General features: G+C 41.5%; 1 pseudogene; it reads left to right on the top strand.

Moving 5' to 3' along the window:
• The first annotated feature begins 4,651 nt into the window (after positions 1-4,651).
• On the top strand, positions 4,652-24,790 carry LOC132675839 (large ribosomal subunit protein eL31 pseudogene; annotated as a pseudogene).
• The last annotated feature ends 1,248 nt before the right edge of the window (positions 24,791-26,038 follow it).

The following is a 26,038-nucleotide window of genomic DNA, read 5'->3' as shown; positions in this document are numbered from 1 at the left end:
GCCTTCTCTTCCCCTCTCCTAGGGGCGGGATTCACTGTGGGGTGGCGTGTCCCGTCTGGGCTACTTGCACACTGCCAGGCTTGTGTTGCTGGGGATCTGGCGTATTAGCTGGGGTGGGTAGGCAAGGTGCACGGGGGCAAGAGGGGCAGGCTTAGCTCGCTTCTCCTTAGGTGATCCACTTCAGGAGGAGCCCTGTGGCAGCGGGAGGGAGTCAGATCCGCTGCCGGAGGTTTGGCTCCGCAGAAGCAAAGAGTTGGGTGTTTGCGCGGAGCGAGCAAGTTCCCTGGCAGGAACTGGTTCCCTTTGGGATTTTGGCTGGGGGATGGGCGGGGGAGATGGCGCTGGCGCCTTTGTTCCCCGCCAAGCTGAGCTCTGCCGTCCGGGGGCTCAGCAGCTCTCCCTCTCTTTGTCCTCCAGCCTTCCCGCTTTCCGAGCAGAGCTGTTCACTTATGACCTCCCAGACGCTAAGTCGCGCTTGCTGTCGGAACACAGTCTGTCCGGCCCCTCCGCTTTTGCCAGCCAGACTCGGGGGCTCTGCTTGGCCGGCGAGCCGCCCCTCCGCCCCGGCTCCCTCCCGCCAGTCCGTGGAGCGCGCACCGCCTCGCCGCCCTTCCTACCCTCTTCCGTGGGCCTCTAGTCTGCGCTTGACTCCTGAGACTCCCTTCTGCTAATCCTCTGGCGGTTTTCTGGGTTCTTTAGGCAGGTGTAGGTGGAATCTAAGTGATCGGCCGGACGCGCTGTGAGCCCCGCGTCCTCCTACGCCGCCATCTTCCGGAACCCCCCTATCATTCCCTGTTTTGAATAACACCCACAAAACCATTAATGAATCTGAAAAGTTAAAGTACACTTAGCACTTATGTTACATCAGAACAATGAATTCAAAATGGAAAATGCCTAATTAATTTCAATTAATTTTAAAGGTATAACCAAAATGTTTTTAACATGTATTAATAAAGAAAAACAACCATTTTCTACTTCCATATGTGTAGTATATTTCATGAGAATATATTGTGTTACCAAATTCAACAGACCTTTAAGAGTTGCTCATACACCTTTTTAATTGCTTGCATTCTCTGGCTGTGAACAATTTTAGAATGTTGCCAAACTTTTTGTTGCAGTCGAAGTATATTCTACAAACATAAAAGAAAACAGCTGTGATGACCATTTCGGTTAAATTGTAAAGTTAATGAAAAAGGCCTATGTTAAACTTGAAAGGAATCGTTTTTAAATAAATATTTTGATATCTTCTCTTTTATCAAATATTATGACCTAGTTTACATCATTTGTGTTCACCAGTAGTATACAAAAACACCACAATAATCTCATCTGCCAGTCACTGGGTAGGAAATTTCCCGTCTTAACAATATTCAAAGCATGTATCTTATTCTTGTTGATTTCAAAATCCACATGCATGGTCCTTCCAATAATGCCGGTCTTCCTATTCTTCCACCAGTGATCGTGTTATATCCCTACTTAGCCACTCACTTACAGGGTCATACCTTAGATTTTGTCAGCCCAATAACTAAAACATCTACATGATGTTAATCATAGAAAAGACTTATAGGGGAACTATGTACGGACACTGTTCTGAACCATTTCAAACAGGCTTACAATAGAGGGGCTCATTTATATCCTAAGGAAAAAAAAACCAAAATCAAAATCATAAGTACTCTTATCATACTCCCTTTCATAGATGAGGAAACTGAGGCTCAGAGAAAAGCAATCTGTCCCCGTTTTCACGGCTAGCAATTGGAAAATCAGCACTGGATCCCAAACATTATTCTTGTTTCAGTGTCCAGGCTCTTGCCCAATGTACTACACTGATTCTCCATTTTCCCCAACATTCAACCTCTACCTCCCTATGTTTGTAACTCACTCCCTTTCACACTACAGCTCTGTACCCTATCAGGATCCGACATCCACCGAATGGAACATTTTTCACCCATCCCCTGTCTCGACCCTCTGTCCTCATTTTCCTCCTTTCCAGCTAAATCCATGATCAATGGTTATATCTATGCCCTTGCTTCTTTTTAAAAGTCTTTTTTAAATGTTTTATTTATTTTTGACAGAGAGAAAGACAGAGAGAGAGAGAGAGAGACAGAGACAGAGAGAGAGACAGAGCATGAGTGGGGGAGGGGCAGAGAGAGACAGAGACACAGAATCCGAAGCAGGCTCCAGGCTCTGAGCTGTCAGCACAGAGCCCGATGCGGGGCTCAAACTCACAGACCGTGAGATCATGACCTGAGCCGAAGTCGGACGCTTAACCCACTGAGCCACCCAGGCGCCCCACGCCCTTGCTTCTTTTTATACCTTGCCCTGTCTCACTCTGTCCATGTGCACCACTAACCTCAACCCTGGGAAACCCAACTCACCAGCCACTCAGCCACAACCATGAGCACTAGTCTCATGGAAATTTATGATTGCTATGACACTGACCCATGTTGGACCATAATGTTGCTTGGCAATGACATTTCCCTTGTCTAGTCACTGGCTCCCTCTCAGGAAACAACTCCAGGCCTTCTCCTCTGCCCTCAAAAAGCAACATCCCCTCCACCGTGCTTACTCCTAAATGTGATACTGGCCAGTCGACTAAAAGTGAACCATGCCCTGAGCTCAACGACTCATTCAGGAACGAGCCAACGATTGGAACTAGATTACTGATAGCACTCTAGGGGACTTTTCTGCCAGACCTATGGAGAAAGGTTATCTCTGTCCACTGGGCTTACTAACCTGGTAGTGAATCTAGGGTTGTAAGATGCTATCATGCTGGCCCCATGGAGAGAGCCGACTAGATGGGACACAGAGCCCAGATGGCACTGCCTAAGCAACCTTTTTCCAGCCTCATCCACCTGTACCTGGAGCAAAACTCCATTTGGCTTCTTCAGATAAACAAAGACATCCCTCTTTTGTACTTTGGCAAATATCTGTCACTTGGAACTGCAAGAATCCCAACCAAGCGAGGAAGTTAAGACCAAGGGATTTTGTGAGTAGGATGTGTGCCTGTACTTCTCTGATTTTTCTGTGATCAGGGCCCAACCACATAGCTAGAAGCGGAAACAGGACTCTGGCTCAAATCTACGGGTCTGAGATGTGGCCAGGCTCGCCGTTCTTACTTGAGACTTGGTTACAATAGATTAATTATAAAGCGAAGCCTGATACGAACAGCTAGTTTTTGTTCTTCTTCCTTGGTTTTCTGCACATCTATATCCCACTCTTGAAGCGAAGTTAGAAACTGCTGAGCATATTCGTGATAAAGCTTCTGCCTGTAAAACACAATAAGGAATAGTGTCATACTTCATATTGTTAGAAAAAAAGTAACCTCATTCAAAACCAAATCGTATAGTATAAATTATACTATAAACAGAGAGGGGGATGATCACAGCTGAAATCTTCTGATGGAAAACAGGAAAACCAAATGGATGACTTACTCTCATTCCTAACAGTCTGAAAGGGATGCTATTTCATACGCTTTAGCTCTTGAAAACTGAGGAAGACTTATTGCATTATAAATTTTCAAGAAAAATGCATCTTATCTACAAGCAGTTTTCTTTTCCTTTTTCTTTTTCATTCATTTGCTGAATAACATACAGGTTGTGAAATCATAAATAGTTTCAATGAGGGTATCACATCCACTTATAACCTTCCCAAACAATAACATTTCATCCCCTGCCCCCACTGTGGCACAATAAAGATTGTGTAGAAAAGGCCAGTGGACCCCATAGAGATAGATTTAAAAATTATTCAAACATAAGATTAACCTTTTCTACATAATTGAATACAGCTATCACAAGACATTTGTCTCTTATTCAGCTAGCATACTCCAAGAATGAATATGATGCTTTTTCTTTTTTAGATACACAGAGAGAGAGAGAGGCAGGTGTGGGAGGAGGAGGTGCGGAGGGAGGGGGAGAGAGAGAGAGAATATTAACCAGGCTCCACACCCAGCTAGGAGCCAGACGTGGGACTTGATCTCACAACCATGAGATCATGACCTGAGCCGAAATCAGGAGTCAGCCACTTAACCGACAAGCCACCCAGGTGCCTCTATATTTTTTTCTTGTACTAAGAAAGCTCAGTTATAATTTGAAAGGAGCAAAAAGGGTTATCTTTACTGACCTCTAGATAACACATCTTTCAATTAAGGTGTGAACTTATAGGAACTATTTGCTTAGATAAAAATCAAGCCAAACTTATTTCAATGAAGAAGTCCAACAAACAGAGGACAGCAGTATCATTTTGAATCACTTTGTAATCACACGTACTAAGAAATGACACCCAGCTTCTGGCTCTAATAACCAACAATGTTACCTTTGCTCTTCCTGGGCTATCCAAACTTCATCAATTTTCTGGTGAATGCTTTGGACAGAAGCTTTGGTATCCATCATGAATCTTTTTCTCTTTGCATAAAGAACCTTTTTAATGTCACCTATATTGAATATATATATATATATATATATATATATAGTCACCTATATTGAACATATATATTTACTAACATTTAACGTCTTGAGTAAGCAGGAAAAAAAATTTTTCAACGTTAAATGTTAGTAAATATATATGTTCAATATAGGTGACTATATATATATATATATATATATTCAATATAGGTGACATTAAAAAGGTTCTTTATGCAAAGAGAAAAAGATTCATGATGGATACCAAAGCTTCTGTCCAAAGCATTCACCAGAAAATTGATGAAGTTTGGATAGCCCAGGAAGAGCAAAGGTAACATTGTTGGTTATTAGAGCCAGAAGCTGGGTGTCATTTCTTAGTACGTGTGATTACAAAGTGATTCAAAATGATACTGCTGTCCTCTGTTTGTTGGACTTCTTCATTGAAATAAGTTTGGCTTGATTTTTATCTAAGCAAATAGTTCCTATAAGTTCACACCTTAATTGAAAGATGTGTTATCTAGAGGTCAGTAAAGATAACCCTTTTTGCTCCTTTCAAATTATAACTGAGCTTTCTTAGTACAAGAAAAAAATATAGAGGCACCTGGGTGGCTTGTCGGTTAAGTGGCTGACTCCTGATTTCGGCTCAGGTCATGATCTCATGGTTGTGAGATCAAGTCCCACGTCTGGCTCCTAGCTGGGTGTGGAGCCTGGTTAATATTCTCTCTCTCTCTCCCCCTCCCTCCGCACCTCCTCCTCCCACACCTGCCTCTCTCTCTCTCTGTGTATCTAAAAAAGAAAAAGCATCATATTCATTCTTGGAGTATGCTAGCTGAATAAGAGACAAATGTCTTGTGATAGCTGTATTCAATTATGTAGAAAAGGTTAATCTTATGTTTGAATAATTTTTAAATCTATCTCTATGGGGTCCACTGGCCTTTTCTACACAATCTTTATTGTGCCACAGTGGGGGCAGGGGATGAAATGTTATTGTTTGGGAAGGTTATAAGTGGATGTGATACCCTCATTGAAACTATTTATGATTTCACAACCTGTATGTTATTCAGCAAATGAATGAAAAAGAAAAAGGAAAAGAAAACTGCTTGTAGATAAGATGCATTTTTCTTGAAAATTTATAATGCAATAAGTCTTCCTCAGTTTTCAAGAGCTAAAGCGTATGAAATAGCATCCCTTTCAGACTGTTAGGAATGAGAGTAAGTCATCCATTTGGTTTTCCTGTTTTCCATCAGAAGATTTCAGCTGTGATCATCCCCCTCTCTGTTTATAGTATAATTTATACTATACGATTTGGTTTTGAATGAGGTTACTTTTTTTCTAACAATATGAAGTATGACACTATTCCTTATTGTGTTTTACAGGCAGAAGCTTTATCACGAATATGCTCAGCAGTTTCTAACTTCGCTTCAAGAGTGGGATATAGATGTGCAGAAAACCAAGGAAGAAGAACAAAAACTAGCTGTTCGTATCAGGCTTCGCTTTATAATTAATCTATTGTAACCAAGTCTCAAGTAAGAACGGCGAGCCTGGCCACATCTCAGACCCGTAGATTTGAGCCAGAGTCCTGTTTCCGCTTCTAGCTATGTGGTTGGGCCCTGATCACAGAAAAATCAGAGAAGTACAGGCACACATCCTACTCACAAAATCCCTTGGTCTTAACTTCCTCGCTTGGTTGGGATTCTTGCAGTTCCAAGTGACAGATATTTGCCAAAGTACAAAAGAGGGATGTCTTTGTTTATCTGAAGAAGCCAAATGGAGTTTTGCTCCAGGTACAGGTGGATGAGGCTGGAAAAAGGTTGCTTAGGCAGTGCCATCTGGGCTCTGTGTCCCATCTAGTCGGCTCTCTCCATGGGGCCAGCATGATAGCATCTTACAACCCTAGATTCACTACCAGGTTAGTAAGCCCAGTGGACAGAGATAACCTTTCTCCATAGGTCTGGCAGAAAAGTCCCCTAGAGTGCTATCAGTAATCTAGTTCCAATCGTTGGCTCGTTCCTGAATGAGTCGTTGAGCTCAGGGCATGGTTCACTTTTAGTCGACTGGCCAGTATCACATTTAGGAGTAAGCACGGTGGAGGGGATGTTGCTTTTTGAGGGCAGAGGAGAAGGCCTGGAGTTGTTTCCTGAGAGGGAGCCAGTGACTAGACAAGGGAAATGTCATTGCCAAGCAACATTATGGTCCAACATGGGTCAGTGTCATAGCAATCATAAATTTCCATGAGACTAGTGCTCATGGTTGTGGCTGAGTGGCTGGTGAGTTGGGTTTCCCAGGGTTGAGGTTAGTGGTGCACATGGACAGAGTGAGACAGGGCAAGGTATAAAAAGAAGCAAGGGCGTGGGGCGCCTGGGTGGCTCAGTGGGTTAAGCGTCCGACTTCGGCTCAGGTCATGATCTCACGGTCTGTGAGTTTGAGCCCCGCATCGGGCTCTGTGCTGACAGCTCAGAGCCTGGAGCCTGCTTCGGATTCTGTGTCTCTGTCTCTCTCTGCCCCTCCCCCACTCATGCTCTGTCTCTCTCTCTGTCTCTGTCTCTCTCTCTCTCTCTCTGTCTTTCTCTCTGTCAAAAATAAATAAAACATTTAAAAAAGACTTTTAAAAAGAAGCAAGGGCATAGATATAACCATTGATCATGGATTTAGCTGGAAAGGAGGAAAATGAGGACAGAGGGTCGAGACAGGGGATGGGTGAAAAATGTTCCATTCGGTGGATGTCGGATCCTGATAGGGTACAGAGCTGTAGTGTGAAAGGGAGTGAGTTACAAACATAGGGAGGTAGAGGTTGAATGTTGGGGAAAATGGAGAATCAGTGTAGTACATTGGGCAAGAGCCTGGACACTGAAACAAGAATAATGTTTGGGATCCAGTGCTGATTTTCCAATTGCTAGCCGTGAAAACGGGGACAGATTGCTTTTCTCTGAGCCTCAGTTTCCTCATCTATGAAAGGGAGTATGATAAGAGTACTTATGATTTTGATTTTGGTTTTTTTTTCCTTAGGATATAAATGAGCCCCTCTATTGTAAGCCTGTTTGAAATGGTTCAGAACAGTGTCCGTACATAGTTCCCCTATAAGTCTTTTCTATGATTAACATCATGTAGATGTTTTAGTTATTGGGCTGACAAAATCTAAGGTATGACCCTGTAAGTGAGTGGCTAAGTAGGGATATAACACGATCACTGGTGGAAGAATAGGAAGACCGGCATTATTGGAAGGACCATGCATGTGGATTTTGAAATCAACAAGAATAAGATACATGCTTTGAATATTGTTAAGACGGGAAATTTCCTACCCAGTGACTGGCAGATGAGATTATTGTGGTGTTTTTGTATACTACTGGTGAACACAAATGATGTAAACTAGGTCATAATATTTGATAAAAGAGAAGATATCAAAATATTTATTTAAAAACGATTCCTTTCAAGTTTAACATAGGCCTTTTTCATTAACTTTACAATTTAACCGAAATGGTCATCACAGCTGTTTTCTTTTATGTTTGTAGAATATACTTCGACTGCAACAAAAAGTTTGGCAACATTCTAAAATTGTTCACAGCCAGAGAATGCAAGCAATTAAAAAGGTGTATGAGCAACTCTTAAAGGTCTGTTGAATTTGGTAACACAATATATTCTCATGAAATATACTACACATATGGAAGTAGAAAATGGTTGTTTTTCTTTATTAATACATGTTAAAAACATTTTGGTTATACCTTTAAAATTAATTGAAATTAATTAGGCATTTTCCATTTTGAATTCATTGTTCTGATGTAACATAAGTGCTAAGTGTACTTTAACTTTTCAGATTCATTAATGGTTTTGTGGGTGTTATTCAAAACAGGGAATGATAGGGGGGTTCCGGAAGATGGCGGCGTAGGAGGACGCGGGGCTCACAGCGCGTCCGGCCGATCACTTAGATTCCACCTACACCTGCCTAAAGAACCCAGAAAACCGCCAGAGGATTAGCAGAAGGGAGTCTCAGGAGTCAAGCGCAGACTAGAGGCCCACGGAAGAGGGTAGGAAGGGCGGCGAGGCGGTGCGCGCTCCACGGACTGGCGGGAGGGAGCCGGGGCGGAGGGGCGGCTCGCCGGCCAAGCAGAGCCCCCGAGTCTGGCTGGCAAAAGCGGAGGGGCCGGACAGACTGTGTTCCGACAGCAAGCGCGACTTAGCGTCTGGGAGGTCATAAGTGAACAGCTCTGCTCGGAAAGCGGGAAGGCTGGAGGACAAAGAGAGGGAGAGCTGCTGAGCCCCCGGACGGCAGAGCTCAGCTTGGCGGGGAACAAAGGCGCCAGCGCCATCTCCCCCGCCCATCCCCCAGCCAAAATCCCAAAGGGAACCAGTTCCTGCCAGGGAACTTGCTCGCTCCGCGCAAACACCCAACTCTTTGCTTCTGCGGAGCCAAACCTCCGGCAGCGGATCTGACTCCCTCCCGCTGCCACAGGGCTCCTCCTGAAGTGGATCACCTAAGGAGAAGCGAGCTAAGCCTGCCCCTCTTGCCCCCGTGCACCTTGCCTACCCACCCCAGCTAATACGCCAGATCCCCAGCAACACAAGCCTGGCAGTGTGCAAGTAGCCCAGACGGGACACGCCACCCCACAGTGAATCCCGCCCCTAGGAGAGGGGAAGAGAAGGCACACACCAGTCTGACTGTGGCCCCAACAGTGGGCTGGGGGCAGACATCGGGTCGGACTGCGGCCCCGCCCACTAACTCCAGTTATACACCACAGCACAGGGGAAGTGCCCTGCAGGTCCTCACCACGCCAGGGACTCTCCAAAATGACCAAACGGAAGAATTCCCCTCAGAAGAATCTCCAGGAAATAACAACAGCTAATGAACTGATCAAAAAGGATTTAAATAATATAACAGAAAGTGAATTTAGAATAATAGTCATAAAATTAATCGCTGGGCTTGAAAACAGTATACAGGACAGCAGAGAATCTCTTGCCACAAAGATCGAGGGACTAAGGAACAGTCACGAGGAGCTGAAAAACGCTTTAAATGAAATGCAAAACAAAATGGAAACCACGATGGCTCGGCTTGAAGAGGCAGAGGAGAGAATAGGTGAACTAGAAGATAAAGTTATGGAGAAAGAGGAAGCTGAAAGAAAGAGGGATAAAAAAATCCAGGAGTATGAGGGGAAAATTAGAGAACTAAGTGATACACTAAAAAAAAATAATATACGCATAATTGGTATCCCAGAGGAGGAAGAGAGAGGGAAAGGTGCTGAAGGGGTACTTGAACAAATTATAGCTGAGAACTTCCCTGAACTGGGGAAGGAAAAAGGCATTGAAATCCAAGAGGCACAGAGAACTCCCTTCAGACGTAACTTGAATCGATCTTCTGCACGACATATCATAGTGAAACTGGCAAAATACAAGGATAAAGAGAAAATTCTGAAAGCAGCAAGGGATAAACGTGCCCTCACATATAAAGGGAGACCTATAAGACTCGTGACTGATCTCTCCTTTGAAACTTGGCAGGCCAGAAAGGCTTGGCACGATATCTACAGTGTGCTAAACAGAAAAAATATGCAGCCGAGAATCCTTTATCCAGCAAGTCTGTCATTTAGAATAGAAGGAGAGATAAAGGTCTTCCCAAACAAACAAAAACTGAAGGAATTTGTCACCACGAAACCAGCCCTACAAGAGATCCTAAGGGGGATCCTGTGAGACAAAGTACCAGAGACATCACTACAAGCATAAAACATACAGACATCACAATGACTCTAAACCCATATCTTTCTATAATAACACTGAATGTAAATGGATTAAATGCGCCAACTAAAAGACATAGGGTATCAGAATGGATAAAAAAACAAGACCCATCTATTTGCTGTCTACAAGAGACTCATTTTAGATCTGAGGACACCTTTAGATTGAGAGGGAGGGGATGGAGAACTATTTATCATGCTCCTGGAAGCCAAAAGAAAGCTGGAGTAGCCATACTTATATCAGACAAACTAGACTTTAAATTAAAGGCTGTAACAAGAGATGAAGAAGGGCATTATATAATAATCACAGGGTCTATCCACCAGGAAGAGCTAACTATTATAAATGTCTATGCGCCAAATACCCGAGCCCCCAGATATATAAAACAATTACTCATAAACATAAGCAACCTTATTGATAAGAATGTGGTCATTGCAGGGGACTTTAACACCCCACTTACAGAAATGGATAGATCATCTAGACACACAGTCAATAAAGAAACAAGGGCCCTGAATGATACATTGGATCAGATGGACTTGACAGATATATTTAGAACTCTGCATCCCAAAGCAACAGAATATACTTTCTTCTCGAGTGCACATGGAACATTCTCCAAGATAGATCATATACTGGGTCACAAAACAGCCCTTCATAAGTTTACAAGAATTGAAATTATACCATGCATACTTTCAGACCACAATGCTATGAAGCTTGAAATCAACCACAGGAAAAAGTCTGGAAAACCTCCAAAAGCATGGAGGTTAAAGAACACCCTACTAACGAATGAGTGGGTCAACCAGGCAATTAGAGAAGAAATTAAAATATATATGGAAACAAACGAAAATGAAAATACAACAATCCAAACGCTTTGGGATGCAGCGAAGGCAGTCCTGAGAGGAAACTACATTGCAATCCAGGCCTATCTCAAGAAACAAGAAAAATCCCAAATACAAAATCTAACAGCACACCTAAAGGAAATAGAAGCAGAACAGCAAAGGCAGCCTAAACCCAGCAGAAGAAGAGAAATAATAAAGATCAGAGCAGAAATAAATAATATAGAATCTAAAAAAAACTGTAGAGCAGATCAACGAAACCAAGAGTTGGTTTTTTGAAAAAATAAACAAAATTGACAAACCTCTAGCCAGGCTTCTCAAAAAGAAAAGGGAGATGACCCAAATAGATAAAATCATGAATGAAAATGGAATGATTACAACCAATCCCTCAGAGATACAAACAATTATCAGGGAATACTATGAAAAATTATATGCCAGCAAATTGGACAACCTGGAAGAAATGGACAAATTTCTAAACACCCACACTCTTCCAAAACTCAATCAGGAGGAAATAGAAAGCTTGAACAGACCCATAACCAGCGAAGAAATTGAATCGGTTATCAAAAATCTCCCAACAAATAAGAGTCCAGGACCAGATGGCTTCCCAGGGGAGTTCTACCAGACATTTAAAGCAGAGATAATACCTATCCTTCTCAAGCTATTCCAAGAAATAGAAAGGGAAGGAAAACTTCCAGACTCATTCTATGAAGCCAGTATTACTTTGATTCCTAAACCAGACAGAGACCCAGTAAAAAAAGAGAACTACAGGCCAATATCCCTGATGAATATGGATGCAAAAATTCTTAATAAGATACTAGCAAATCGAATTCAACAGCATATAAAAAGAATTATTCACCATGATCAAGTGGGATTCATTCCTGGGATGCAGGGCTGGTTCAACATTTGCAAATCGATCAACGTGATACATCACATTAACAAAAAAAAAGAGAAGAACCATATGATCCTGTCAATCGATGCAGAAAAGGCCTTTGACAAAATCCAGCACCCTTTCTTAATAAAAACCCTTGAGAAAGTCGGGATAGAAGGAACATACTTAAAGATCATAAAGGCCATTTATGAAAAGCCCACAGCTAACATCATCCTCAACGGGGAAAAACTGAGAGCTTTTTCCCTGAGATCAGGAACACGACAGGGATGCCCACTGTCACCGCTGTTGTTTAACATAGTGCTGGAAGTTCTAGCATCAGCAATCAGACAACAAAAGGAAATCAAAGGCATCAAAATTGGCAAAGATGAAGTCAAGCTTTCGCTTTTTGCAGATGACATGATATTATACATGGAAAATCCGATAGACTCCACCAAAAGTCTGCTAGAACTGATACATGAATTCAGCAAAGTTGCAGGATACAAAATCAATGTGCAGAAATCAGTTGCATTCTTATACACTAACAATGAAGCAACAGAAAGACAAATGAAGAAACTGATCCCATTCACAATTGCACCAAGAAGCATAAAATACCTAGGAATAAATCTAACCAAAGATGTAAAAGATCTGTATGCTGAAAACTATAGAAAGCTTATGCAGGTAATTGAAGAAGATATAAAGAAATGGAAAGACATTCCCTGCTCATGGATTGGAAGAATAAATATTGTCAAAATGTCAATACTACCCAAAGCTATCTACACATTCAATGCAATCCCAATCAAAATTGCACCAGCATTCTTCTCGAAACTAGAACAAGCAATCCTAAAATTCATATGGAACCACAAAAGGCCCCGAATAGCCAAAGTAATTTTGAAGAAGAAGACCAAAGCAGGAGGCATCACAATCCCAGACTTTAGCCTCTACTACAAAGCTGTCATCATCAAGACAGCATGGTATTGGCATAAAAACAGACACATAGACCAATGGAATAGAATAGAAACCCCAGAACTAGACCCACAAACGTATGGCCAACTCATCTTTGACAAAGCAGGAAAGAACATCCAATGGAAAAAAGACAGTCTCTTTAACAAATGGTGCTGGGAGAACTGGACAGCAACATGCAGAAGGTTGAAACTAGACCACTTTCTCACACCATTCACAAAAATAAACTCAAAATGGATAAAGGACCTGAATGTGAGACAGGAAACCATCAAAACCTTAGAGGAGAAAGCAGGAAAAGACCTCTCTGACCTCAGCCGTAGCAATCTCTTACTCGGCACATCCCCAAAGGCAAGGGAATTAAAAGCAAAAGTGAATTACTGGGACCTTATGAAGATAAAAAGCTTCTGCACAGCAAAGGAAACAACCAACAAAACTAAAAGGCAACCAACGGAATGGGAAAAGATATTTGCAAATGACACATCGGACAAAGGGCTAGTATCCAAAATCTATAAAGAGCTCATCAAACTCCACACCCGAAAAACAAATAACCCAGTGAAGAAATGGGCAGAAAACATGAATAGACACTTCTCTAAAGAAGACATCCGGATGGCCAACAGGCACATGAAAAGATGTTCAACGTCGCTCCTTATCAGGGAAATACAAATCAAAACCACACTCAGATACCACCTCACGCCAGTCAGAGTGGCCAAAATGAAGAAATCAGGAGACTATAGATGCTGGAGAGGATGTGGAGAAACAGGAACCCTCTTGCACTGTTGGTGGGAATGCAAATTGGTGCAGCCGCTCTGGAAAGCAGTGTGGAGGTTCCTCAGAAAATTAAAAATAGACCTACCCTATGACCCAGCAATAGCACTGCTAGGAATTTATCCAAGGGATACAGGAGTACTGATGCATAGGGGCACCTGTACCCCAATGTTTATAGCGGCACTCTCAACAATAGCCAAATTATGGAAAGAGCCTAAATGTCCATCAACTGATGAATGGATAAAGAAATTGTGGTTTATATACACAATGGAATACTACGTGGCAATGAGAAAAAATGAAATATGGCCTTTTGTAGCAACATGGATGGAACTGGAGAGTGTGATGCTAAGTGAAATAAGCCATACAGAGAAAGACAGATACCATATGGTTTCACTCTTATGTGGATCCTGAGAAACATAACAGAAACCCATGGGGGAGGGGAAGGAAAAAAAAAAAAAAAAGAGGTTAGAGTGGGAGAGAGCCAAAGCATAAGAGACTGTTAAAAACTGAGAACAAACTGAGGGTTGATGGGGGGTGGGAGGGAGGGCATGGTGGGAGGGAGGGCAGGGTGGGTGATGGGTATTGAGGAGGGCACCTTTTGGGATGAGCACTGGGTGTTGTATGGAAACCAATTTGACAGTAAATTTCATATATTAAAAAAAAAACAAAAAAACAGGGAATGATAGATTGGGAATTTCACCAGGAAATACACATATCGTGCATGAAGCTGATTGTTTATTAACAATTTAATCATGGCTCTTTGTTGCAGAATCAGTTTTTCTTAGGAGAGTAGTGATCAATATATAGTCTGAAAGTAGGAAGTCTTTACATCATTTCTCAGTGTCATTTACTTTTCTTGATACTGCCAGTGTTTCTTCAACAGAAAGTAGGCAATTGTAATGAATTTTTAATTTTTTTCATGTTTATTTATTTTTGAGAGAGAGAGAGAGAGACAGACAGACAGAACACAAGTGGGGGGATGCGGGGCAGGAACCCATGAACCGTGAGATCATGACCCGAGTCGGGAAGTCGGCCGCTTAACCGACTGAGCCACCCAGGCGCCCCTGTAGTGAATATTTTTATCTTCAATTGCACTTTATAAGCATTTCATGGCATATTTGCTTTCAGAGTTATTAAAGTGACTAAAAGTGGCTTTATATGCCAACGTATAATTGCAAGAGACGGCATGGATGTATAAGAGAATGGGAAAAAAGCCAGAGTAAGGCTCAGTTCAGCTTGTGAACTGAGATTGCTGTCTGTCATATTTTCATATTAGCAACTTATCCTCAGTGACACGGACCTCCTCTTCATGCTGATACATACTCCTTCAGGAGTGGATGGAATCCTGTATGTTGCCCTTCTGTTTTTGGTCAGGATGCTGCTGTTGCTGTTGTTTTTAATGTCGGAAGAACACTTAACATGAGACCTTATCCTCTTTTGTTCTTTTGCAGGTATGTGTATATAAAGTTTCCCCAGCTTCGTTCATTGAAGATTCTATCTTTTCCCCATTTCGTATTCTTGGCCTCCTTGTCTAAAATCAGTTGACTGTGTATGTGACAGTTTGTTTCCGGGCTCACTGTTCTGTTCCATTGGTCTATACATCTGTCTTTATGCTCGTCCCATACTGTTTTTATTACTGTAGCTTTGTAATATATTTTTCAAATCAAGAAGTGTGATGCCTCCAGGTTGTTGTTGTTGTTGTTGTTCTTTCTTGGGATCGCTTTGGCTATTCAGTCTTTTGTGGATCCACATGAGTTGTAGGATTGCTCTGTCTATTTCTGGGGAAAAAATAGCATTGGGGTTTTGGTGGAGATAACATTAAATCTGTAGATTGCTTTGTGCGGTATGGGCATTTTAATGATACTAAGTCTTCCAACCGATGAACAGGGGATAATTTTCCATTTATGTATGTCTTCTTTAATTTCTTTCATCGGTGCTTTGTAGTTTTCAGTGCACAAGTCCTTCACCTCCTTGGTTAAGTTTTTTCCTAAGTATTTCACTCTTTTTGACGCTATTGTAAATGGGGTTGTTTTCTTCATTTCATTTTTGGGTAATTTGTTGTTAGTGTATAGAAATACAACTGACATTTGCACGTTGATTTCATGACTTGCAACTTTACTGAATTCATTTATTAGTTCTAACAGATTTGTGTTTGTGGGGGGGGGGGATTCTTGGGGCTTTCTACATGTAAGACTACATTATCTGCAAACAGAGATAAGTTTGCTTCTTCCTTTCCAGTCCGGATGTCTTCTATTTCCTTTTATTGTTGAATTGTTCTGGCTAGGACTTCTGGTAGTATGCTGAGTAGGAGTAGTGACATTGGGCAACCTTGTCTTCCTCCTGATCTTGGAGGAAAAGCTTTCAGTTTTTCACCATTGAGTACGTTAGCTGTGGGATTGTCATATGTGTCCTTTATTATGTTGAGATACATTCCTTCTGTACCTAGTTTGTTGAGAGTTTGTAACATGAAAGAGTGTTGAATTTTGTCAAATACTTTCTTTGCAGCTTTTGAGGTGATCATGTGATTTGTTCCTTAAACAATCTTGTTCAGGTACATGTTAAAATGCTACTTTTCTAAACTAACTGGGATGTTCAAAAACTAGTAATGTAATTTTAAAATAAGTATTCCTTAAGGAATTTTAGAATTACACATATACAAAACAGTTCTATGGTTTCCAAGTAGAGAGCATGTTGCCCTAATGCTTTGTGAAGACCATTTCTTAATTGGTACGGAGGTTTGTTGATAAAGTAACAGAAATTATTTCTTCTAAAGGCTATTGCCCAGTGTTACCACGTAGGGCTGGGAATTTAGTGTTTTCCTTGACTCCTGCAATTCCTTATCCTTCCCCCTCCCCCAGTTATTATTAGGCTCTGCAATATTTACCTCCCCAATGCTACTTTAAATTCTTTCTTTGAATTCCCACTTCTGCTGCCCTAGTTCAGGACCTTGCCTGTACTATTAAACTCTCATATGATCTCTCCATCCTTCATAGTTCTACAATATTATCTTCCTACAACATAGTTCTCCCCTCCTGAGAGCCTGTCAGTAGCTTCCCCTTCTAAACTCTTAGATGTTCAAATGTTCATAACCTGATGCCCTTTTTAGTTTTATTTGCTGCATTCTTCCCTTATTGCCATCCTTCCTGATTAATGCTTTGTCTAAAACTAACCATTACTTCTCTGCTTCACATATGTCCTTCTCCTGGAGTGTTCTTAACTTCTTTCTCTTTACCTGTTGAAATCTTATTCTTTTGCCAGCTAAATAGGCATGAATCTCCTTTGTTTGCTACATAGCCCCAACAAGTTGCGCTTCTACAGCTATCCTAAAATATTTGTATCGCTTCTGTTTCTGTTTTCTCTTGTCACTCGTCTATGGAAGAGATTGTGTATTCATTTTTAAATTCCCCCACAATACTAGGGGCACCTGGGTGGCTCACTCAGTTGAGCATCTGACTTCGGCTCAGGTCATGATCTCGCGGTCTGTGAGTTCAAGCCCCGTGTTGGGCTCTGTGCTGACAGCGGGGAGTCTGGAGCCTGCTTCGGATTCTGTGTCTCTGTCTCTCTCTGCCCTTCCCCCGCTCATGCTCTGTCTCTCTCTCTCTCTCTGTCCAAAATAAATAAACATTAAATTTTTTTTTTAATAAATTCCCCCACGATACTCAACGCAGCACTTTTTTACATGGTATGGACTATTTCACCACATGTTGGGTGAATAGCAAAATTTAATTTTTTTAATGTTTATTTTTGAGAGAGAGAGAGAGAAAGAGAGAGAGAGAGAGAGACAGAGTGTGAGCAGGGGTGGGGTAGAGACAGAGGGAGACACAGAATCTGAAGCAGGCTCCAGGCTCTGAGGTGTCAGCACAGAGCCCAAGGTGGGGCTCGAACTCACGAGCTGTGAGATCATGACCTGAGCCGAAGTCAGATGCCCAACCGACTGAGCCACCCAGGTGCCCCGCAAAATTTAAAACATAAGTTGCGCTTTTCATAACTTTGAAGCGGTCACATCACAGATCATTTTAGTCCCACCAAGGAAATCATGTTCCGTTCACTATTACTGATAATAAATGTGTTATTACCTGGTGTTAGAAAGCTTATTACTGGATTTCAAAACTGTAGCATTTATTGATATAGACTCCCCGGTCTTTGTCTATTCTTGGGCCCATTTTGACCTTGACCTTAACCATTCATTGACCCATTGTTTTGAGCAAAGTGTACTAGAGGTGTGTCTCCTAAAATAATAATAATAATATTTCACTTGAATCTGATATTTAAATTTCTCCTTGCAAATGTTTTTGTGCACATGTGTGATTTAGAATTTTTTTTTAATTTGGAATAGATAACGGCCATCATTGGAATATTAAAAATGTAGCACTTTTGAAATCTAATGTTGTGTGTTTTGAACATAAGATGAGAAATGGTGGTTTGTTACTGGAACAGCAAACAAAGCCTAAAGCCATCAGAAGGGAAATAAAGATTAGAGAAAAAAAAAAAACAATGTAGAAGAAAAAAAACAAAAACAAAAGGAAACAAAACACCAGTAGAACAGATCAATGAAAGTAAGATCTATCTTCTGAAACTTGGCAGGGCAGAAAAGAATGGCAGGAAATCTTCAATGTGATGAATGGAAAAAATATGCAGCCAGGAATTCTTCACTCAGCAAGCCTGTCATTCAGAATAGAAGGAGAGATAAAGGTTTTCCAAAACAAACAAAAATTGAAGGAATTCATCACCACTAAACCAGCCCGACAAGAGATCCTAAGGGGGACTCTGTGAGTGAAATGTTGCAAGGACCACAAAGTACCAGAGACACCACTACAAGCATGAAACCTACATATATCACAATGACTCTAAACCCATATCTTTCAATAATAACACTGAATGTAAATTGACTAAATGCACGAACCAAAAGACATAGGGTAAAAAAACAAGACCTATCTATTTGCTGTCTACAAGAGACTCATTTTAGACCTGAGGACACCTTCATATTGAGAGTGACGGGATGGAGAACTATTTATCATGCCACTGGAAGTCAGAAGAAAGCTGGAGTAGCCATACTTATATCAGACAGACTAGACTTTAAATTAAAGGCTGTAACAAGAGATGAAGAAGCGCATTATATAATAATTACAGGGTCTATCCATCAGGTAGAACTAGCAATTATAAATGTCTATGCGCCAACTACGGGAGCCCCCAAATATATAAAAAATTAATCACAAACATAAGCAACCTTATTGATAAGAATGTGGTAATTGCAGGGGACATTAATACTCCACTTATAACAATGGATAGATCATATAGACAGAGAATCAATAAAGAAACAAGGGCCCTGAATGATACATTGGATCAAATGGATTTGACAGATATATTTAGAATTCTGCATCCCAAAGCAACAGAATATACTTTCTTCTCGAGTGCACATGGAACATTCTCCAAGATAGATCACATACTGGGTCACAAGACAGCCCTTCATAAGTATAAAAGAATTGATTTCATACCATGCACACTTTCAGATCACAATGCTATGAAACTTGGAATCAACCACAGGAAAAAGTCTGGAAAACCTCCAAAAGCATGGAGGTTAAAGAACACCCCACTAAAGAATGAGTGGGTAAACCAGGCAATTAGAGAAAAAATTAAAAGATATATGGAAAAAAAACGAAAATGAAAATACAACAATCCAAACGCTTTGGGATGCAGCGAGGGCAGTCCTGAGAGGAAACTACATTGCAATCCAGGCCTATCTCAAGAAACAAGAAAAATCCCAAATACAAAATCTAACAGCACACCTAAAGGAAATAGAAGCAGAACAGCAAAGACAGCCTAAACGCAGCCGAAGAAGAGAAATAATAAAGATCAGAGCAGAAATAAACAATATAGAATCTAAAAAAACTGTAGAGCAGATCAATGAAACCAAGAGTTGGTTTTTTGAAAAAATAAACAAAATCGATAAACCTCTAGCCAGGCTTCTCAAAAAGAAAAGGGAGATGACCCAAATAGATAAAATCATGAATGAAAATGGGATTATTACAACCAATCTCTCAGAGATACAAGCAATTATCAGGGAATACTATGAAAACTTATATGCCAACAAACTGGACAACCTGGAAGAAATAGACAAATTCCTAAACACCCACACTCTTCCAAAACTCAATCAGGAGGAAATAGAAAGCTTGAACAGACCCATGACCAGCGAAGAAAATGAATCAATCATCAAAAATATCCCAACAAATAAGAGTCCAGGACCAGATGGCTTCCCAGGGGAGTTCTACCAGAAGTTTAAAGCAGAGATAATACCTATCCTTCTCAAGCTGTTTCAAAAAAATAGAAAGGGAAGGAAAACTTCCAGACTCATTCTATGAAGCCAGTATTACTTTGATTCCTAAACCAGACAGAGACCCAGTAAAAAAAGAGAATTATAGGCCAATATCCCTGATGAATATGGATGCAAAAATTTTCAATGAGATACTAACAAATCGAATTCAACAGCATATAAAAAGAATTATTCACCATGATCAAGTGGGATTCATTCCTGGGATGCAGGGCTGGTTCAACATTCGCAAATCGATCAACGTGATACATCACATTAATAAAAGAAAAGATAAAAACCATATGACCCTGTCAATCAATGCCGAAAAAGCATTTGACAAAATTCAGCAACCTTTCTTAATAAAAACCCTCGAGAAAGTCGGGATAGAAGGACCATACTTAAACATCATAAAAGCCATTTATGAAAAGCCCACAGCTAACATCATCCTCAATGGGGAAAAACTGAGAGCTTTTTCCCTGAGATCAGGAACACGACAGGGATGTCCACTCTCACCGCTGTTGTTTAACATAGTGTTGGAAGTTCTAGCATCAGCAATCAGACAAGAAAAGGAAATCAAAGGCATAAAAATTGGCAAAGAAGAAGTCAAGCTTTCACTTTTTGCAGATGACATGATACTATACATGGAAAACCCGACAGACTCCACCAAAAGTCTGCTAGAGCTAGTACATGAATTCAGCAAAGTCGCAGGATACAAAATCAATGTACAGAAATCAGTTGCATCTTTATACACCAATAATGAAGCAACAGAAAGACAAATGAAAAAACTAATCCCATTCACAATTGCACCAAGAATCATAAAATACCTAGGACTAAATCTAACCAAAGATGTAAAACATCTGTATGCTGAAAATTATAGAACGCTTATGAAGGAAACTGAAATAGACACAAAGAAATGGAAAAACATTCCATGCTCATGTATGGGAAGAATAAGTATTGCTAAAATGTCAATACTACCCAAAGCTATCTACACATTCAATGCAATCCCAATCAAAATTGCACCAGCATTCTTCTCAAAGCTAGAACAAGCAATCCTAAAATTTGTATGCAACCACAAAAGACCCCGAATAGCCAAAGTAATATTGAATAAGAAAACCAAAGTGGAAGGCATCACAATCCCAGACTTTAGCCTCCACTACAAAGCTGTAATCATCAAGACAGTACGGTATTGGCACCAAAACAGACACGTAGACCAAAGAAATAGAATAGAGACTCCAGAATTGGACCCACAAATGTTTGGCCAACTAATCTTTGACAAAGCAGGAAAGAATATCCAATGGAAAAAAGACAGTCTCTTTAACAAACAGTGCTGGGACAACTGGACAGAAACATGCAAAAGAATGAAACTAAACCACTTTGTTACACCAATCACAAAAATAAACTCAAAATGGATGAAGAACCTGAATGTGAGACAGAAAACCATCAAAACCCTAGAGGAGAAAGCAGGAGAAAACTTCTCTGACCTCAGCCACAGCAATTTCTTACTTGACACATTTCCAAAGGTAAGGGAATTAAAAGCCAAAATGAACTATTGGGACCTCACGAAGATAAAAAGCTTCTGCACTGCAAAGGAAACAATCAACAAAACTAAAAGGCAACTGACGGAATGTGAAAAGATATTTGCAAATGACATATCGGACAAAGGGCTAGTATCCAAAATCTATAAAGAGCTCCCCAAACTCCACACCCGAAAAACAAATAATCCAGTGATGAAATGGGCAGAAGACATGAATAGACACTTCTCTAAAGAAGACATCCAGATGGCCAACAGGCACATGAAAAGATGCTCAACGTTACTCCTCATCAGGGAAATAAAAATCAAAACCACACTGAGATACCACCTCACGCTGGTCAGAGTGGCAAAAATGAACAAATCAGGAGACTATAGATGCTGGAGAGGATGTGGAGAAATGGGAACCCTCTTGCACTGTTGGTGGGAATGCCAACTGGTGCAGCATTTCTGGACAACAGTGTGGAGGTTCCCCCCCAAATTAAAAATAGATCTACCCTATGACCCAGCAATAGCACTGCTAGGAACTTACCCAAGGGATACAGGAGCGCTGACGCACAGGGGCACTTGTACCCCAATGTTTATAGCAGCACTCTCAGCAATAGCCAAATTATGGAAAGAGCCTAAATGTCTATCAACTGACGAATGGATAAAGGAGATGTGGTTTATATATACAATGGAATACTACTTGGCAATGAGAAAGAATGAAATCTGGCCATTTGTAGCAACGTGGATGGAACTGGAGAGTGTTATGCTAAGTGAAATAAGTCAGGAAGAGAAAGACAGATACCATATGTCTTCACTCCTATGTGGATCCTGAGAAACTTAACAGAAGACCAGGGGGGAGGGGGAGGGGGAAGAATAGTTACAGAGAGGGAAGGGGGCAAACCATAAGAGACTCTTAAATACTGAGAACAAACTGAGGGTTGATGGGGGGTGGGGGAGAGGGGAAAGTGGGTGATGGGCATTGAGGAGGGCGCCTGTTGGGATGAGCACTGGGTGTTGTATGGAAACCAATTTGACAATAAATTATATTTAAAAAATAAAAATAAATAAATAAAGGAATGTATAGAGCGGTGTAGCAGGCTGGAACTCACACAGGACTTGATATATTACAGTCTTGAGTCAGAATTCTTTCCTTCCCAAGAAACCTTAGTTTTCATTATTAAGGAAGCTATGGAGTATAATCTCCTTACTTAAAGTCAACTAATTGTAGATGTTAATCATAGCTACAGAATACCTAGACCAGTGTTTGACTACACAACTGAGCACCATAGCATAGCTAGGTTGATGTGTGAAATTGACCATCACAGCCCTGCTCTTCTTATATTGACATCTGTACAATCTCCTTAAACTATTACTAATCTCAAAGTAAAGACAATAATAAAGTCGTACTTCAACATAACATGAAACAACTGAAAACACACTAACCCTTTTACCAGTAGAGATGCAAGCCCTTGGGTGATGTTCCTTCTTCTACTTGATATCTTTTAATGTAAATACAGTGAAATAGAATCAATTCATCTTATGAAACATGATATGGGGATAACAGAGGGAAGGAAAACTATATTTGTTCTATCTATCTATTGATGAATGTATACACACACACATATGCACGCACACACACACACACACACACACACACACACACACATGCACACACACACCCCTACATAGAAACATGCTCATAACAAAGAAGAAATACTCATAACAATTACAGTTCTCATTTCTGCAACTGGTCAAATGGTTGTTGGTATTTATATCTACCATCTTTCATTTCCCTTTCCTCTGTGCCTCAAAAAAAAAAACCCCAAAAAAAACATTTGGTCATTGTTCTTTGACTAACTCATACCAGAAGGTCTGGGCCGCTAATAGTCCTGCCTGAATTGGGTTGTTGCGGTTTTCCATTGACCTAAATCACAGGCCGTGGTAGTACTAAGAGATACTGTAAGGGATCTCTTGTATTCCAGACATCCAGACACACTCTTCCTTACCTACATTGTTGAGTAACAGTCTTTGATAATCAGGATCAGTCACTCCAGCCAGTACAGTAACTGCCTTCCTTGACTGGTGACTCAGAGACATGAGGAGCCCAATGTGGCTGGGTGGCAGTCCTAACTCCCAATTCAATGTGTCCTCTGCTGGAAACCTTCATCCCTATGAGACTAAGGCCTCTAGGCCAGCAGAACACAATGTTATTGGAGCAGGAAGCAAACATTTTTCTAGTGGGTCCCTTTGATTCTTGGACCCTGCCTATGGGAGGAACAGGGTCATATGTTGGATACTGATTCAGAGTATATACAGCCTTCTGCAGAGCCTTGACCCAGTCTTAGAAGGTATTGCCATCTTGGGACACCTGCGTGGCTCAGTTGGTTAAGCATCTGACTTCAGCTCAGGTCATGATGTCATGGTTTGTGAGTTTGAGCCCTGCATCGGGCTCTGTGCTGACAGCTCAGAGCCTGGAGCCTGCTTTGGATTCTGTGTCTCTCTCTGTCTCTACCCCCCCCCCCCGCGAGTGTTCTCTCTTTCTGTAACAAAAAAATAAACATGAAAATTTTTTTTAAAGAAATAAGGTATTGCCATCTAGCTTGCAATGTAACTGAATCTGCAAAAGGCCATTCTAGGGGCGCCTGGGTGGCTCAGTCGGTTAAGCGTCTGACTTCAGCTCAGGTCATGATCTCGCAGTCCATGAGTTTGAGCCCTGCGTCGGGCTCTGTGCTGACAGCTCAGAGCCTGGAGCCTGTTTTGGATTCTGTGTCTCCCTCTCTCTCTGACCCTCCCCCATTCATGCTCTGTCTCTCTCTGTCTCAAAAATAAATAAGCGTTTTAAAAAAAAGGTCATTCTACCATTCTATCAAGTCAGCTGCTTCAAGAAGGTGGAAAACATGGTGATGCCAATGAATTCCATGAGCATGGGCCCATTGCTGTGCTTCTTTTGCTATGAAGAGAGTTCTTTGATCAGAAGTAATGCTGTGTGGAATACCATGATCGTGGATAAGGCACCTGTAAGTCCATGGATAGTAGTCTGGTCAGAATAATTGTATACACTTCCTTTCCAACCTGAACCCAGCAGAACGGCTCCTGTAAAGAAGGATGGTGAGAAGAATAAGGTCCATTCTGCCATTATTGAGATAGTGACCAGAGAACACACCATCAACATTCACAAGTGCATCCGTGGAGTAGGTTTCAAGAAGCGTGCCACTGGGCACTCAAAGAGACCCAGAAATTTGCCATGAAGGAGATGGGAACAAAGCTGTCTGGGCTAAAGGAATAAGGAATGTTCCATACCATATCCATGTGTGGTTGTCCAGGAAATGTAACAAATATGAAGATTCACCAGACAAGCTCTATACACTGGTTACCTTTGTACCTGTCACCACTCTCAAAAATCTACAGACAGTTGATGTGGATGGGAATTAATCACTTATTGTCAAATAAAGGTATAAAACTGGGGGGGGGGGAGAGAATAATTGCATGCAGGGAAGGAAAAATGTGTATCCAGAGTGTCTATTCCAGCAAGAAAAAGCGTTGCCCCTTCCAAGATGGAGGCAGTCCAACATAATCATCCTGCTGCCATGCTGACCAGTCTTGGAAATGGTATCATACTGGGGCTAAGTGTTGTTGGTCTCAGTTGCTGGCAGATTGGTCACTTAGCAGTGGTTGTAGCCAGGTTGGTCTTGCTGAATAGAAGTCTATGTTGGTGAGCCCATACATCACTTCCATCCCTGCCACCATGGCCACTTTGTGGTCATCATCTACTGGGCGATGACATGGGGTGGCTGAGGAAAAGGCTGACTAGTATCCACAGAACAGGTCATCCTATCCATTTGATTATTAAAATCCTCCCCTGCTGAAGTTACACTTTGGTGAACATTCACATGGGACATAAATGTCTTTATGCTTTTTGCCCATTCAGAGATATCTATTCACAATACCTTGTACCCAGACCTCCCTGCCACCAATTTTCCAATCATGCTCCTTCCAAGTCTTTGACCATCCAGCCAAACCATTGGCAACAGCCCATGAATTGTTGTATAATCACACATCTAGCCATTTCTCCTTCCGAGAAATGTGAACAACCAGGTGTGCTACCCCTAAGTTGTGCCCACTGGAAGGATTTATCTTCACCATCTTCCTTCAGGAATGTCCCAGAGAGGTGCTGCAGTGCTGTAGATGTCCACATTTGGGTAGTGCCTGCATATCGTGCAGAACCATCGGCAAACCAGGCCCAAGTCTTCTCTTCCTCTGTCAACTGATCATAGGGAACTCATAAGGCCATAGGTGCAGGCTTGGAGAGAGGAGCAGTGTAGCAGGAGTGGGGTCCAGAGGCATTATGGCCACTTTCTCACTTTTCACTTCTTTGTGCTTTCAGGGCCTGCTCAAGCATGGTTACATATATACCACTTCCATTTGATGATGTCCATGCCCAACTTTATGGCTTGGTGAGTCAGATAACACCCAATTTATGATGGGCAGCTGAGGTCACATGCTAATATAGTGGCCCATGTTCAAGCATCCAGTCTCTCCTAAAGCCCAGAAGGAAATCAAAAGCTGTTTTGCAAAAGGAGAGTAGTTATCTGCAGAGGATAGCAGGGCTTTGCTCCGAAATCTAAGGTCCTGTGCTGTGATTCATGTAAAGGAGCCTGCCAAAGGTTCCAACTCCAAACA

This window comes from Panthera onca, chromosome X (assembly GCF_046562875.1).
Source record: "Panthera onca isolate mPanOnc1 chromosome X, mPanOnc1 haplotype 2, whole genome shotgun sequence".
In the NCBI taxonomy this organism is placed as follows: Eukaryota; Metazoa; Chordata; class Mammalia; order Carnivora; family Felidae; genus Panthera; species Panthera onca.
The sequence above is the reverse complement of the archived record's forward strand: the minus strand, read 5'-3'. Positions and strand labels throughout refer to the sequence as shown.